This window comes from Bombus impatiens, unplaced genomic scaffold (assembly GCF_000188095.3).
Source record: "Bombus impatiens unplaced genomic scaffold, BIMP_2.2 scf_0551, whole genome shotgun sequence".
Taxonomy (NCBI): Eukaryota; Metazoa; Arthropoda; class Insecta; order Hymenoptera; family Apidae; genus Bombus; species Bombus impatiens.
The window spans coordinates 397336-411291 of NT_176970.1; the positions used below are offsets into that span (position 1 = coordinate 397336).

General features: G+C 39.0%; 1 protein-coding gene and 2 long non-coding RNA genes across 3 annotated transcripts in view; all 3 read right to left on the reverse strand.

The window, feature by feature from the left end:
* LOC100744069 (CUGBP Elav-like family member 2) overlaps positions 1–13956 on the reverse strand; it is a 300281-nt gene that overhangs the window by 244402 nt on the left and 41923 nt on the right.
* Positions 8453–10894, reverse strand: LOC117151965. Its single transcript, XR_004462152.1, has 2 exons — positions 10687–10894; positions 8453–10566 (listed from the first exon to the last, which is right to left on the reverse strand). It is a non-coding gene; the product is annotated as an uncharacterized LOC117151965 (long non-coding RNA).
* LOC117151969 lies at positions 11826–13719 on the reverse strand. The gene is made up of 2 exons (XR_004462156.1): positions 12398–13719; positions 11826–12050 (listed from the first exon to the last, which is right to left on the reverse strand). It is a non-coding gene; the product is annotated as an uncharacterized LOC117151969 (long non-coding RNA).

Genomic DNA, 13956 nt, shown 5'->3' on the forward strand with positions numbered 1-13956 from the left:
ACCAGTTCAACGCGCGTATTTAATTAATCCGTCGAACAAAACCACTCGCCACGACTACGGTTGACCCAACGCTACACACCCACGCGCGTATCAACGGTTTCCAACTTTTTCGCCAGTTCATTTGTATCGGCTGGAAACGCCAAAACTGCCATCGTTCGAATTATGAATCGAGTCAGTGTGCCGAGTCCCGTGAAATTGCCCAACACATGTTTCGTCCTTGTTATTGACTGGCGATTTGCCGGAATAACTAAAGCAACCAGCTGACCGAAAACTAGTTCAATTTCAGGAGAACAAGCAAACTGATCGATGGAACTTTCGTTTATTCCGAATAACCGTGCGAATAATTATCTTTATTTAACGAAGCTGCTAATCCTGATATTATTTTTAACATTGCTCCAGTATAACGAAACACCATCGGTTTACAAAAAGGAGAATTGTAATTGGCAGCAACGATAAATACATGTATATATATGTACATAATATATAGGTACTTCAGAGTAACAACCTGTACACACATTATTCTGAAACACGACCAAAAACCTCCTACATATTCAAATCCTATCCAAAATCTCCAGCAGAACACAGCATAACAAGCTCCGTAACTCCCTCGATACAACACTCATATTCCCAAGTCGTAAATCATGCTAAATACTCGCATGTATCAAACCACGCGGCTACGACTGGCCATTGTTTCCTCGAAGGTCAGTCAATCACGCCGGAAAATTCGAACTCTGGCGGATAGGGCAAAGGATACGTGGGAGTTTCGAACAGATTCATAGAAACCTAGCTGTATAGGCGCGCACACACGCGTTATTCTCAAACTGATCCTTCTCGGCCAGTTTGTGCGATAACCATTTGAGTACCGTAGTCTGACAGACAGTGACGCATTGCGTTCGCTTTAGCTCTGCGTAGGCCGCTTACCATCGCTCGTATACCATCGGCACATAACTGGTAATTACGCGGGCCAAGCGTCATTACCGCACCCTGACCCTTCCTCCTTTATTGCCCCGCGGAAACGACGGAACCGTGGAAATGCCATTTGTACGCAGCCACCAGCGGAAAACGATCGGCGATCTCGCTCGACCAACCAAGAAACGACCTATCACCTGGGACGCCTATTCTTTCCCAACCACCTGCGTCCTCCGTGCTTGATCCCACCTACCCTGGCACAATTCCTCTTCTCGGGCAACCAATAGGGAAAATAGCACGGCCGATTCCATCGAACGTTCCTATATATCGGCAAGCAAAGGGTGTCGAGAATTCTGCGTAATGGAGAGGAAAGTTAGTTTGTCGGGCTGGCAAGGTATATCGGTTGCAACTGGCTAAATGAAACATATGACTGCGGATAAAACCGCAATTCTTTCTTCGTACGTCGTTGCAAGATTTCTTGGTTGATTATTCGCAGCTCTGAGCTTGCAAAATGGAAAAAGAAGATTAAGAATAACGATCAATTCTATGTTTCATAGTATCGTTTGCAATCTATAGACGTACATTTACACGAAGATAGATCGACATTTCGTAACAAGAATATATCTTTTACAAACTTATATTCAGGACGCAATTAATATATGCAATCAATTATTTCAGTCGAATTGCGAAAAATCCATACGACTTCGTTCCTCCTCTATCAGAGATGATCGTCTCCGCGCATTAACTCGCAAATTTCATTCACATTACCCTCAGCTCTGTCCTTTGTGCACAGCAAGTCACGCAATTTCATTAAAGAAGCTTATCCGGAAAATGAATGAGCGATGATAGAGTGAAAAGACTACAAAGAGCATGGAACAGCGTATTTTTCGGTTTAAGCTCGAGGACGGTAGCGTCGAATGAAATTGAACCAGCCGGTCGGACATACTCTCCGTCCGACGCTTCCGGGATTAATGCACGTTTCAACCTACGGTTTCGCAATACGAATATTCCCCTTTTAATAACCATTAGGAAAATAATTAAAACAATACAATAGTCACAATTTTCCGCCGTACAAAATTGAATTCATATTGTTTGCGTTTAGCAGCAACAACGAACCGCTTTTAGACAAAGTCGTCGTGATTAACTGTAATTTTTAACGTTACTTTTTATAGACTGGAATATTTACAACAAATCGAAGTTTTAATTAATAGTTAGAACACATAAGCACGAGTTTTCACGACTTACTGAACTATTCGCAGAGCTACCATCTCTCACGAATAGTAAAAAAAATACGAGGGAAGAACGCAATATCCCATTCAAGCATTTTACGATTAAACAAATATGGTCACCAAGTGGGAACGTCTCTCGTATTTATTCCAGATCGTTTACAAGTGAACCATCTCCATTTTGTCGTACGTTCCATGCGTTCGAGTGGAATCCAATGGCCAATGGCAATCAAGCGAAATCGCGTCCTCCAGTTCCGCAACTGGTGCTAATAAACGGCCGTATGATTTGAATTCTCGTGGGCTATGCCTTGCGGTTTCCAATTACAGTATGGCCACGAAGCCAGCGACGTTTCACTGACCTCCAAGACGAGCTCTCTCCTGCGCATTGCACACTGTGTGCCGGCGCGAAGGAACGACAGTAAGGGGGCGGGAAAGCCAGGGATGTAATTAACACGACCAGCTTACAGCGAGACACTGACGTATCTATCTTCCAACCCCCACGAGTTGCCTGCTGGGCTTATCCCTCCACCAGTTACGTAACGTGCCTACGAAAGACGTACCGCGAACCTTACGCCCCATGATTCGCGTATACGTTCTTCGTTTCAGTCATCCCAAGTACGCTTTCCTTGGAAACCGCAATGCGGCGCGGTTACGATACCTCGGTTTCGTGGTTAAATTCGATTTGCAGATGAAGTAGGGAAATAAAGTTTTAGGTATCTTTTTATAGGAGGATAAAGCATCTCTGTGCTAACCTTTTCGTGTAATGGATTTTTACTGTATGCAGATGTGTCTATCGAGATTATTAAACCCTTTCACGATATCGTATAAATACGGAAAATGTGTTTCTATCGTTAACAATTAATAAAGAGAAAACATTTCTCCTTCGTTAAAATCTTACGAGACAAATCTTTTGATCTTACCAGCATCTTACAAACGATTTAACGTTACTATATTATTTTTTTTCTCAAACTCTACCTTTCGACAGTCTTCTTTTTTCAATTCTATCGAACTTAATTTCGTAACGAAACAAATCATTCTCGGAGTAATAAGATGCTCGAATTTCATTTCCCGTCTGTTGCAACGCGATTGGATCGCGAAATTGATTCGGTCTCACCTACATCTTTGCTATGGATATTTTTCTTCCGGAAATAATCTCAACCAGTCGCAGTTCGCCTTGGCGTCGTTCAACATGCTGAATTGCGCGTTCTCCATTTGGCGAATTGCAAGCTCAAATCGCTATGAAACGCGCAATTCCATTCTTCGATGAACTGATTCCTGGAAAATCATCCTCCGATCCTTTCTCTTAGAACAAACGGCTGACCAACGAAACTGTGTATAAAGCGTGTTTCTGTTAATTTTAGATAGTATGAAGTTTTGTTCTTAGATGAAACTATTTTTTGGAACGTGTACCCTCTGCTTTGGCTCTGTATTAAGAATATTTTACGCGAGTTAAAAAATATAATGAAAATTCTAATTAAACTCTAATATTCATAAATGTTTGCTCCACGTTTATTATAAGTATGTTATATATTATATATTAGACTACATCGTATATTAACGTGACTAAAAGTAGCTTGGTAACGTGCTTTCGTTAGTATTTTCTGGATCAGCAAGTTTAAAAATATGAGCACAAACAATAGAATTTCTTTCATATTCAAACCTTGTACATATATTGAATTAAAATTTAATATAAGATTTTTATTTTAAAGTACATAGTGGTCCAGTGTTATTTCCATTTATCCTTCGTGTTACATACAATTTCCATACTTAAAATCAAATTAAAAATGAATAAATCTTTCTGTTCCAATCGATTAAATATTACGAAGATGCAAGCAACGCATAATACTATCGAACATATAAAATATAGTAGGAAAGTTCGATTTTTAAACGATTTGCACTACCCTCAAATTTGTTATCACAATTTACTATCATCGTGACAAATTCGAAAACGCGAATGAAACGAAAAGTCGAAATATTCAAGACCTTACCTTCGTTACGAATTCAAGACGTGACCGTCCGAAGTCCTCCAGCTTGCCCTCTCGCCAGCATATCGACGCATCGGATAACACTTATTCAGATCCTTTCGGATCGTAAATTCGAGGCCGCAGATTAGGGGGACGGAATGATATTAAGCGGAAGGTTCGTAAACTCGAATATTCGTTCGCAATGAATGCTAAGACGATCTCGACAAATGGATAGATGTAGCAGGAGCTAAAATTCGCTTCCACGTCTACCGTAACTTACAGTTCGCCACGGCTCTGCACGAGATACACGTGAACCGCGCGTTACGTCGAATTACAGTTGAGACAACGCGGCGCGACGTCGTGCTACGTGTTTCGGCGGATTTCGTGCATGGAACAGCTTCGAGTTTTTCTTTCTTGACTTAAAAACACGACTCTTAAGTTGGAAAAGCGCTGTGGTGAAATGTAAAGGAAGAAGGAAAGAAAGGGTAGGTTGTGTTTCGTCCAGATCTGATAACGATCTGGTCAGGAGAACAACCTGATGAGCCAGTACATCGCTGCTGGGATATTAAAAGCCAGGTCAGAGGTTGTATATGTTGGGAAGGACATTAGAACGAATGCTTGCGAGAATTGTGACTTCAGTATGAATGTACTTTTCTGGTCGCAAGTGCAGGAGAACGACTAAGAATTTTCTACTTCGTGACTGGTTACCTTCCAATTTAAATATTTTAAGCTTTTGAAGTTGACCAACAAACGTAGATAGTACGCTAGGTTTACTTCTGTCCATTAGAGTCTACACGAGCGAATATAAAGTGAATCAAATACCTAATTGCGTGACACAGAAGAGAACTTTAAACGACGGTGTCCATTTTTCTCATAATTAGCTGGCAAAAAATGACTTCGCTATGTAACGATAAGAAACGTTCCTAAATAACGGTTCGTGGCTCGGGGAAGTTAATTTGCGAGCTCCATGATACGCAGAGCACTCAACGCACAATAAACAGGTGCCGACCGCATAAATTAAGTTGGCTTGGCGAGATCGACGAAACGAGACAAGCATTTCTGTTTTCTTGCGTCTCCTAAAAACCGTCTCGAAATTTGTCAGCGTATTATAGTTTGTCCAATGATATAGCGAGCTAGTTAACCCTACAGATGATGCATCTATACTATATTAATTATATACTGCGAAGCTGGTATACTACGCTGTAATTATGAAAATAATAATAATAGTAATAATGAAGATAAAGTATCGAGTGAATTCAGATTTGTTACTGAAGGGTTTTAATCTTTCGATATCGGGAGATCGGCCGCTTTCCTCGATCCACCGATCCTACATTCTTGCTTCACAGACATTTTCAATTGATCGGAACGATTCGCAAGAAATTCTGTATTGTCGAGTCGAATTGCAGTCTCGCGAATTTCGCAATCGAACACGGAAAGGAGGGGCGTAAACCGAGCGTATGCAAACGTAGTCGAAGCTTTGCGAACCAGTAGCACCTGTCGTAGCCGGCTAATCTTGAACACGTGTTTCCTTGTGTTAGCTGGCTCTACGCCAACGCGCAGAGAATGGTCATTGTACGGTATCGTGTCTCTCCCCTCCTCTCTCTCTCTCTCTCTCTCTCTCTCTCTTTATTTACGAGTATTTTGCTCGGACGTTGCGATTGTGAAACTAGTCGAACCTATATCAGTTCCTTCCGAATGGTCCGCATTTAAGCGGCCCAGGAACGATTGGTTTTTGGGGCATCGGTGATGTCTGGGCGGACGGCGCTCTGCAAGAGCTGTCATCATCAACGTATTTTCATTTGCGCTGTTCTCTGTCAACGTTCTTCTTGTTTGAGTTATGTATAGTGGTATATAATTAGTTAACAAAGAACCAGTATTTCGCTAGTTTGCGATAGGCGATATTTTGGTCGATGCGAAAGGATGATTGCTTGGAATAGAGTTGTCGAAGCTAAGCTGCCTGGCTTAAAGACGCCTGTACTTTGTTAAAGCGACTACAGAACTGTATCAATCCTTGGAAACTAGACCCTTCAGCGGCCTCGAAGGCAAGTCAAAATAACCGAAAATATGCATATGTATATATTTTGTTGCATCTAAGCCATGAAAAAAGGACGGGAAAAAGAAAAGCCAATTTTAGTTATTTTTTGTAGCAATAACGTTAAAACGTTCGTCAACCAATGTACGTGGTAGAGTTGAATAACGAAGAGGAAACTGTCAGGCATGGTTTTCTTTTATTCAGAAAGTGCAGACGCTTATACTCCTGTAGAAAATATCGAGCACGATAATCGTAAAGCAGGAAATGGGTTAGAGAGCGCATTTTACGACGCTCAAATTTCGCAGCTCGTAAAGCTTTCGATTTAAATTCCAAGGGGACAGAGGCAAGGGCAGAGGCTTCGTGGAAACGCGACGTGGAACGATGTACGCAACATTGATAAAGACTTGTTATATTGATGTTTTCGCGGCCATATGACCACGTAGTTAGTGTTAAATTTAACCAGTTCACCAAGTACAGTGAGCGTTAAATCGATGTGACATATTCGTGCACCGAATGACCATGGTTCGATGTAAATATAGGGACAGCCCAGTGTTGTTCGTCAGAAATTGCTCGTTAATGATGTAAGCCGCTGTCGAAATTTAACGTTGACCCCACTCGATTAACCTGCGGTCCTCTGTTTCGGAATAATTACAAATTTCTATGACTTATTTAGAAATAGGGTTAAGAAAGACATAAATTAGACGTCAATTTATTGTAAAGATTTAGATCTTGCAATACAAAATAAGTAAAATAAAACCAATAATATTCTGACAAATAGTACGTATTTATCCAAGGCAGGCTATCGAACGAATATTTAACCGATTTATAAATGTAAGAACCAATCGTCCAACAATTTTGGGATATAAGATGCGATTCGGAGAATTTGAATACTAATCAGTAAGATTTTTTATTTTGTACAGATTTTTACTTCGATTTAACTATTTATATCAGGTTTTTAATTAAATACTGAGAAGACTCTATCCTTATAAATAATCTATCACAATTAATAGTTTGGGATGCTCCTTAACTATCGTGAAACGACGATTATATCGAATGTTAAGTGGAAGACTAATTAATAGAAATGTCAATTACTACGATTGATAGCAAGAAATAATAATGAAGAAATCAAAGGAAAAACGGGACGCTTAGATGTTAAAAAGGATGATACGTTGCACGCTCGATTAAATTAATTTTGCGAAACACGCGTCGCGTTGAACTCCGGTCTCGATTCTTCCGCGAATCGTCGCGCAAGTTCAGGCTTGGTCGCATTAGAAATTCTGGAAATGCAATTCAAGCAACAACAAGAACACCTCTTGGGCGGGTAGACGTGTTTCGCGCTACATATGGAAAGTATGCAGAACTTGTCGTCGTTGCTCGCGCGTTCCCACCTCGCAAACTGTTCCACGCGCGAAATTGCCGATGAATGCGCATTCACCGGACCCAGCGAAGGATGCAACTTCGCCCAACACGTGTCGATATGCTTCCTGCGCGCTAAATCGTGACAAAATGTTTCTAACGAGGGCGCTGGTATTTAGGGACGCGTCGCGCTTGAGAAAATTTGTTATGCAAAATTCGTATTAAAGAGAAGAAATTCGTGTCGGCGATTCGCGAGAGTGGCATTTCATTCTTAATAGTTCATTTCCAAATTTTTTCAACGATTTGACGGATTATAATACAGATTACGCAAGAACCAGTTACTATAGTATCAAACTATACATTTTGTCGTAGAATCTATCTTCCTTTTACGAAAAGAATATTATTCGTCAAAAAGCAAATACTAAAATTTTTACCTGTGCAATTTGGGAAAAACTTAAGAATAATCCGATGAAACTGATCTGAGAATATTAAAGCGTAGAACTTTGAATTCTGCATTTCTGATTTGACAATTTTAATATGATAATTAAGGTATCAAGTAAATTTAAAACGGTTTAAAAATTGCTATTTGCTGCAAATCCGTTAGAATTTTACAGTTTGTATACTGTTCAGGATTTAAAGTTGTCCTCAGTTTACGGTACGGATAAACATCTGCTATTTTTTGAGAAGCTGGAATTTCCCCCATTACACATTACAAAGTTTACAACTCGGATCACGTCGAGAAGAGTTAATTAGTATCTTAACACTAGGTTTACTGGTGTTTCTTATATACCTATCTCTACGAACTTCCGTCAAACTGACGGGTAAACGAAAATACGCATTTTCTTTAAAAAATCGATTTATTCAAATTAAGTCTGAATTGAACAATATTAGGCTTCACGTTTAAATAAATTATTAATAAGTAAAAAGTTTTTTTTTAAATTCTCACGGAAATGATGACAGTAATATTAACGGTATAGGGTAATCATATTTATTGAGCACATTTTTTACAAATATACTGAATTTTGTTTGTGCATTTTCCGCATACGATCTTTTTGCAATATATACAACAATTATTGCTTCTATTTTCTTTTTGCAGTAACCCACTTGCCCACAACTTCTTCGCACTTCTGACGTTGAAGGTGACAGAAATAAAGCATCTGATCTTTGGTAAATGTTCTTCTTGTTTTCTCCAGCTAATTCCTCGGCTAAATAAAATATGAACTGCTTTCTGGATATTTTCGATCCGGTGTACTCTTTACATAATATCCACGCGTTTATCGCTGCCAAATCTAAAATATTGAAAAAAGCTTAAAGGGGCCATCGGAAACTCCCTGCTTTCACACTATATTTGCGTGCCATCTGGTCAACGACACACCACAACAACGATCCACGCCAAACTTTGTTTTATTATAAAAAGTAATGATTTCTGGAACACGTTTACAATTGTCTTCTACTTGTACACCTGTATGTTTGGTGTTTAGAGGGAGGACTTTTACGTTAGGTTTACTTTTATACACAGTAAGCGTGCAGTTTTCTGATTTACATAAATGTGAGAAAAACAAAGTCATTTTGTCCTTTTTTGCCAAGGTTGTTTTTTCTGCAAGTAATTTTTTAGATAGCGGGATGCTTGTAAAGAAATTATCTGTCGTTATATTTCTGCCTCGTTTAAATATGGTTCGGCTAATTTTAATGTTACAAACTTGCCCAACGATTTTGAGCATCGAGTTTCATCTTTCCCCATATAAGGGATACCATTCAAAATATATTTTGTTTGGACTCAACTGCTAACCAAAACTTAATGCCAAATTTATGAGGCTTATTCGACATATATTGCGTAAACCTGCATCGCACTTTCGTTGGAAATAATTATTCATCTATTGAGATATTTTCATAAGGCTTATAACAAGCCTGTTCCATATTTCGGATGTCAGCGCAAATTTATCTGTTTGTAATCTTTCGGAAGCTTTCAATGATCTCGCTTCATATGCGCCCCGGGCATATAGAATTCTTAGAAAACTACGTCACGTCTTTTTTCAAAACTCGATGCGCCTCGGTTTCAGCGCAATCTTTTATGTGCTCCATTATGTGTCTGTCAATTATCAATTCGAAAGCACTAGTTACACAACCAAACATAAAATAATTGTGTGTATAAATTCTTTGGATGAAATGATTAATTTACGATGCAAAATGGTATTTCATTTCGAAGTTTGAAATCCGTTAAATTGACAGGTCCCGTAAATCTAGTGTTAAGCGCTCGACGGATCCGCTCAACAGCAAACGACGTGTCAACTTCGACCAGATGAGAACTCGACAACAGACCAAGGACGATGTCGTTAACTAGACGTTATGCTCCGCATCCTCGGCCAGGTAGATACAGAACGCACCACATGCGAGACGCCAACGACAGTTCGACAGTCACAGGACTGAACAGACACAGACTCCCACTTCACAGGAAACGTTGACGACAACACACCCTCTACACTGACATTTAAAATATAAACACCAGGCGCTTCGAGAGAAAAAGACTCATCACGCACTCGTCGCATATTTAAACTCTATTACTTACGTTCCATACTCTTACGTTTATACTAAACACTTCAAATAAAATCTATAAATACAGAAATCCTTTAATTTCCCTCCACCTTGAACGTTAATATCGTTCAGGGTTTGCGACCTCAACCGAACAGTTACAACATGACTGATCGTCACCTGGTTGAGAGGTCGTAATATATACTTTTAGTCGCAGAACTTTCTATAGTTAGTTACAGTCGTCGAGAAAATCTGTAAAGTTATCTTTTTCCAGAGATACGTATTCTGCTCTTTTTAATTTCTCGTCCAATTTAGATATATTTTATAACCAGGCATACAATGCATTCAACTTACATGTATATACTTAACGTCTATTAGTTGATAAGATTTCTTAAACGTCTATTATCGAATTGCTCTATTATATACTGACATTTCTATTGCATAAATATATTGCTCGAAATCGTGTTATGCTTGCAATTAAAATGTTCAGTTGACTTACCACTATGATTTGGCTGATTTCATGATTTTAATACAATTCCAGGTTACTTACCTGAAACAGAAATTTTTATTGATCAATATACAAGAGGAATTTTTTCGCCCTCAGTAATATATTATAGTATAAGTATTACAGTATTAATATAATATATTTCATAGTATATTACATTCTTACATCGTCATAAGTGAAGCATTACATCACGACATAATATTTCCTCTTACATCTTTCACCGCTTTAATTAACACCCCTCGTACACTTCTCTAATTCCCAGTAGCCTTAAACCGATTCCCCCGTAAAAGACAAGCGACGATAAAATTTTAACGACGCCATTATACCCAGGATACCATCCATGCACCTTAATTTTCGAAATAACTGTCAGGACCAAAAAAAAAAAGAAGAAGAAAGAAAAAGAAAAAACGAAAGATAAAAAAGAGAAGGGAAAAAGAAAAAAACAGGCAAAACGAAGGAAAAAGAAAACAAAAAGATACGAGGGGAAAGTGGAAACTCGCGGGCAATCCTCGCGAATGTGTTCGGGCATAGTTGGTGTACATACATAGTTGGATCGTATCACGTCCAATTTCCAGGGAGTAAAATTACTCGAAGCCAGGCCACGAAGCGTAAAGCAGTAATTGCCATTTACTCGTACCGGCCAGTGGTCACCGAATATTCCATTAATGATTTAGGGCGGCACTTTCGTCGGTACAGACCCCACTCGTCCGACAAAATTTCCGGAACGATAATTCATCGAGCATTTAACGATCTTTCAATAAAGAGCGAGTCAGCGGCACGGCAAACGAAACGTTTAATTTACGTTAATGACGTACCGCGGGGAATTAATTAGAAATTGATACCGGCGCACCACTTGTCAACTTGAAATCTATACGACGTGTCCCATCCAATCCCCACCTCCTCACCCCCTTCCAATGAATTTATTAAAATTTCGATACTTGCCGCTCCATCTAATTTATTATTTTTTGGTGTGTCCGTATTTTAGCTGCGTCAATCAGTTTCGTAATGGGACAAAATAATAACGCTAATGAACGTCACATACGTTCCTCGTGTAGGGAAAAAGTCATGCATGATATGAATTAGTTGATAAAATAATTGCCCTATTATGGATGTTTCTAATGGGAGACATTGAACGAGCGAACGGCTATACGTTTCTTTTACATATAAACCTTTTGAAATATGTCGAACATAGCACAATAGTACCGCGAAGCATTTACGAAGTTTTTTCTTATTCGTACAGTATAATATTCGCATAGACTGAAAAAATGCTGAAACGGTAACAATTTAAAGCGTATTACGTATACCTCAGAAATGAATGCTGACTATTCATCGCCGTATGTTTCCGCTTGAATTGGAGCACATTAATGAACAATGCAATTCACATGCAATCTTCCCAACGATTGAAACTGTCACATTCTGCGATAAATTTTATAACTTTCCATCCTTATAATGGGAATATTCATTATCCTCTTTCCATTATGAATAATAACATCTTTTATCCAAATTGATCAGAATCTTGTCGCATTGGACTATAAATTATCAAGATACAAGAATATTCATTTTCATTAGGTGCAGGATATACTGAAAAATTTCTCTCCACACTCGTTTAAAAAGATATTATTATGTTTTTGAAAATATTGTTTCCGTCAAGCGAAAAAGGATGAAAATCACGCGAAGCATCAAACTTAAATCTTTTGCAATTTGCAACGATAGAATAATTGCTTGAAAACAGTTGATATTACTAATCTTTCGCATCCCAAAAGTAGTTAGAAGCTACTATATGGTCAAGTGAGACAACATGTAATTTCTCCCTGATAAAAGCTCCGTTTTCCACCATTTTTCGTTTTATGTTCATAGGCAATTCGATAATTCGCACCTACGTAAAAGCAACCTTCTACGTCCGAAGGAGATTTATACTCGTCGTTTCTCTGCTGTATGAACGACGAGCACATCGTACCTCAAGTCGACTTTTATCGATGTTTGATCATTGATAACTCTGGCGCTGGAAATTTCCATTCAAACACGCCGGGACTAACGTTTTGATAATCAGTATCGTAATATAACGTAATATGAGCCAGCGGCGCGATACTCCAGCACGCACGACACGCCTTGACGTGTCATTCTCATTCCTACCAAGTCGTTTGGTACAACCGCCTTTCAAGAGTTAAAAGGTCCATAATGCTTAATACTGAGTTATTATGAGCAATATTAATACTGAGTTATTTGCCAAATTTACAGAAATGCAATAAACCAGTGATCGAATATATCAACAGTAATCTTCGTCTCGCGAGTATATTCCCTTTTTGTTCTACTCTTTTTTTTACTCTTTTACTCTGTACATAGTCGTTAAAAAGTAGTCAGGAAATTAAAATCGAACGGGACTACGGCCGCGCGCTTACGCGTCTCCCGCGTATTCCGGAACGGGGTTCGATGCGAATGAAACTGTATTCCTGATAATGGAGAATTTGCCGCGCAACAACAGCGAATTTTAATTAGTTCGAAAATAACGAAGCGTCATGCATGAGAAATAATGAGCATTGGCTGGCTAATTATAGAAGAGGGAATATCTTCCGCGATAGCGGAGAGATTTTTAAAGAGGATTATGTTCTTATTTCGAAAGTAGCCTACCGTATATCTTACAATTTGATTTTTTACTTTTCGTTACATAGCTAGTGGAGCCTAGAACAACATGTTTATTAAACATCGCAGCGAAATTGTTCTTTTCGTGTTGACACCAACTACGAACATTTCACCCTCTCGTAATCGAAATTTGTACGAATGAATTACTTGGTGTTCGCATCGCGATGCAACTCATAGTTGGCGCATACCGGAAAAGACCGCCTCCTCGAGGAAAGCAGCGTCGCTAGAGTTGAAAGTGTAATACCGCGAGTTAAGACGCGGGCAGATAATTGCCATGAAACTTCTCTCTCTCTCTCTCTCTCTCTCCTTCCCCCCTCCCTTCCCTCTGTCTCGCTCTTTAGAAGAAAGTCTGGCACGTACACAGGTGAGCTCAGTTGCACCGAGAACAAGGGTGCTACGGTGCACCGGTTATTCGATTATCTTGCCACGTTGTCAACCGTGTCGTAACTGTTCTTCTCACCATGTTCACCGGTGACGCGTACATCACTTTTCATAATAACGTTTCAACCTTATCGAATTATCGTTACTTTCATCGTCGATTGCTTCAAAATGTAAATGAACAAAAAACACGAGGAAGATATCATTAAGCTATTTAAGATTGAATGGTTTTCACATAGCGCACTTGAGAATCAAAGAAGTTACGGAGTAATCGATTGAACAAATTTGCTGAATCTATTTCTCCGTTCGTATACGTTTGATAATGATACTAATTAATGTTATATTATATATAACGTAAAAGCGAATCACAAACGAAGAAGATATATCTTAGTAAGGAAATTTTGTCTATTAAACTAA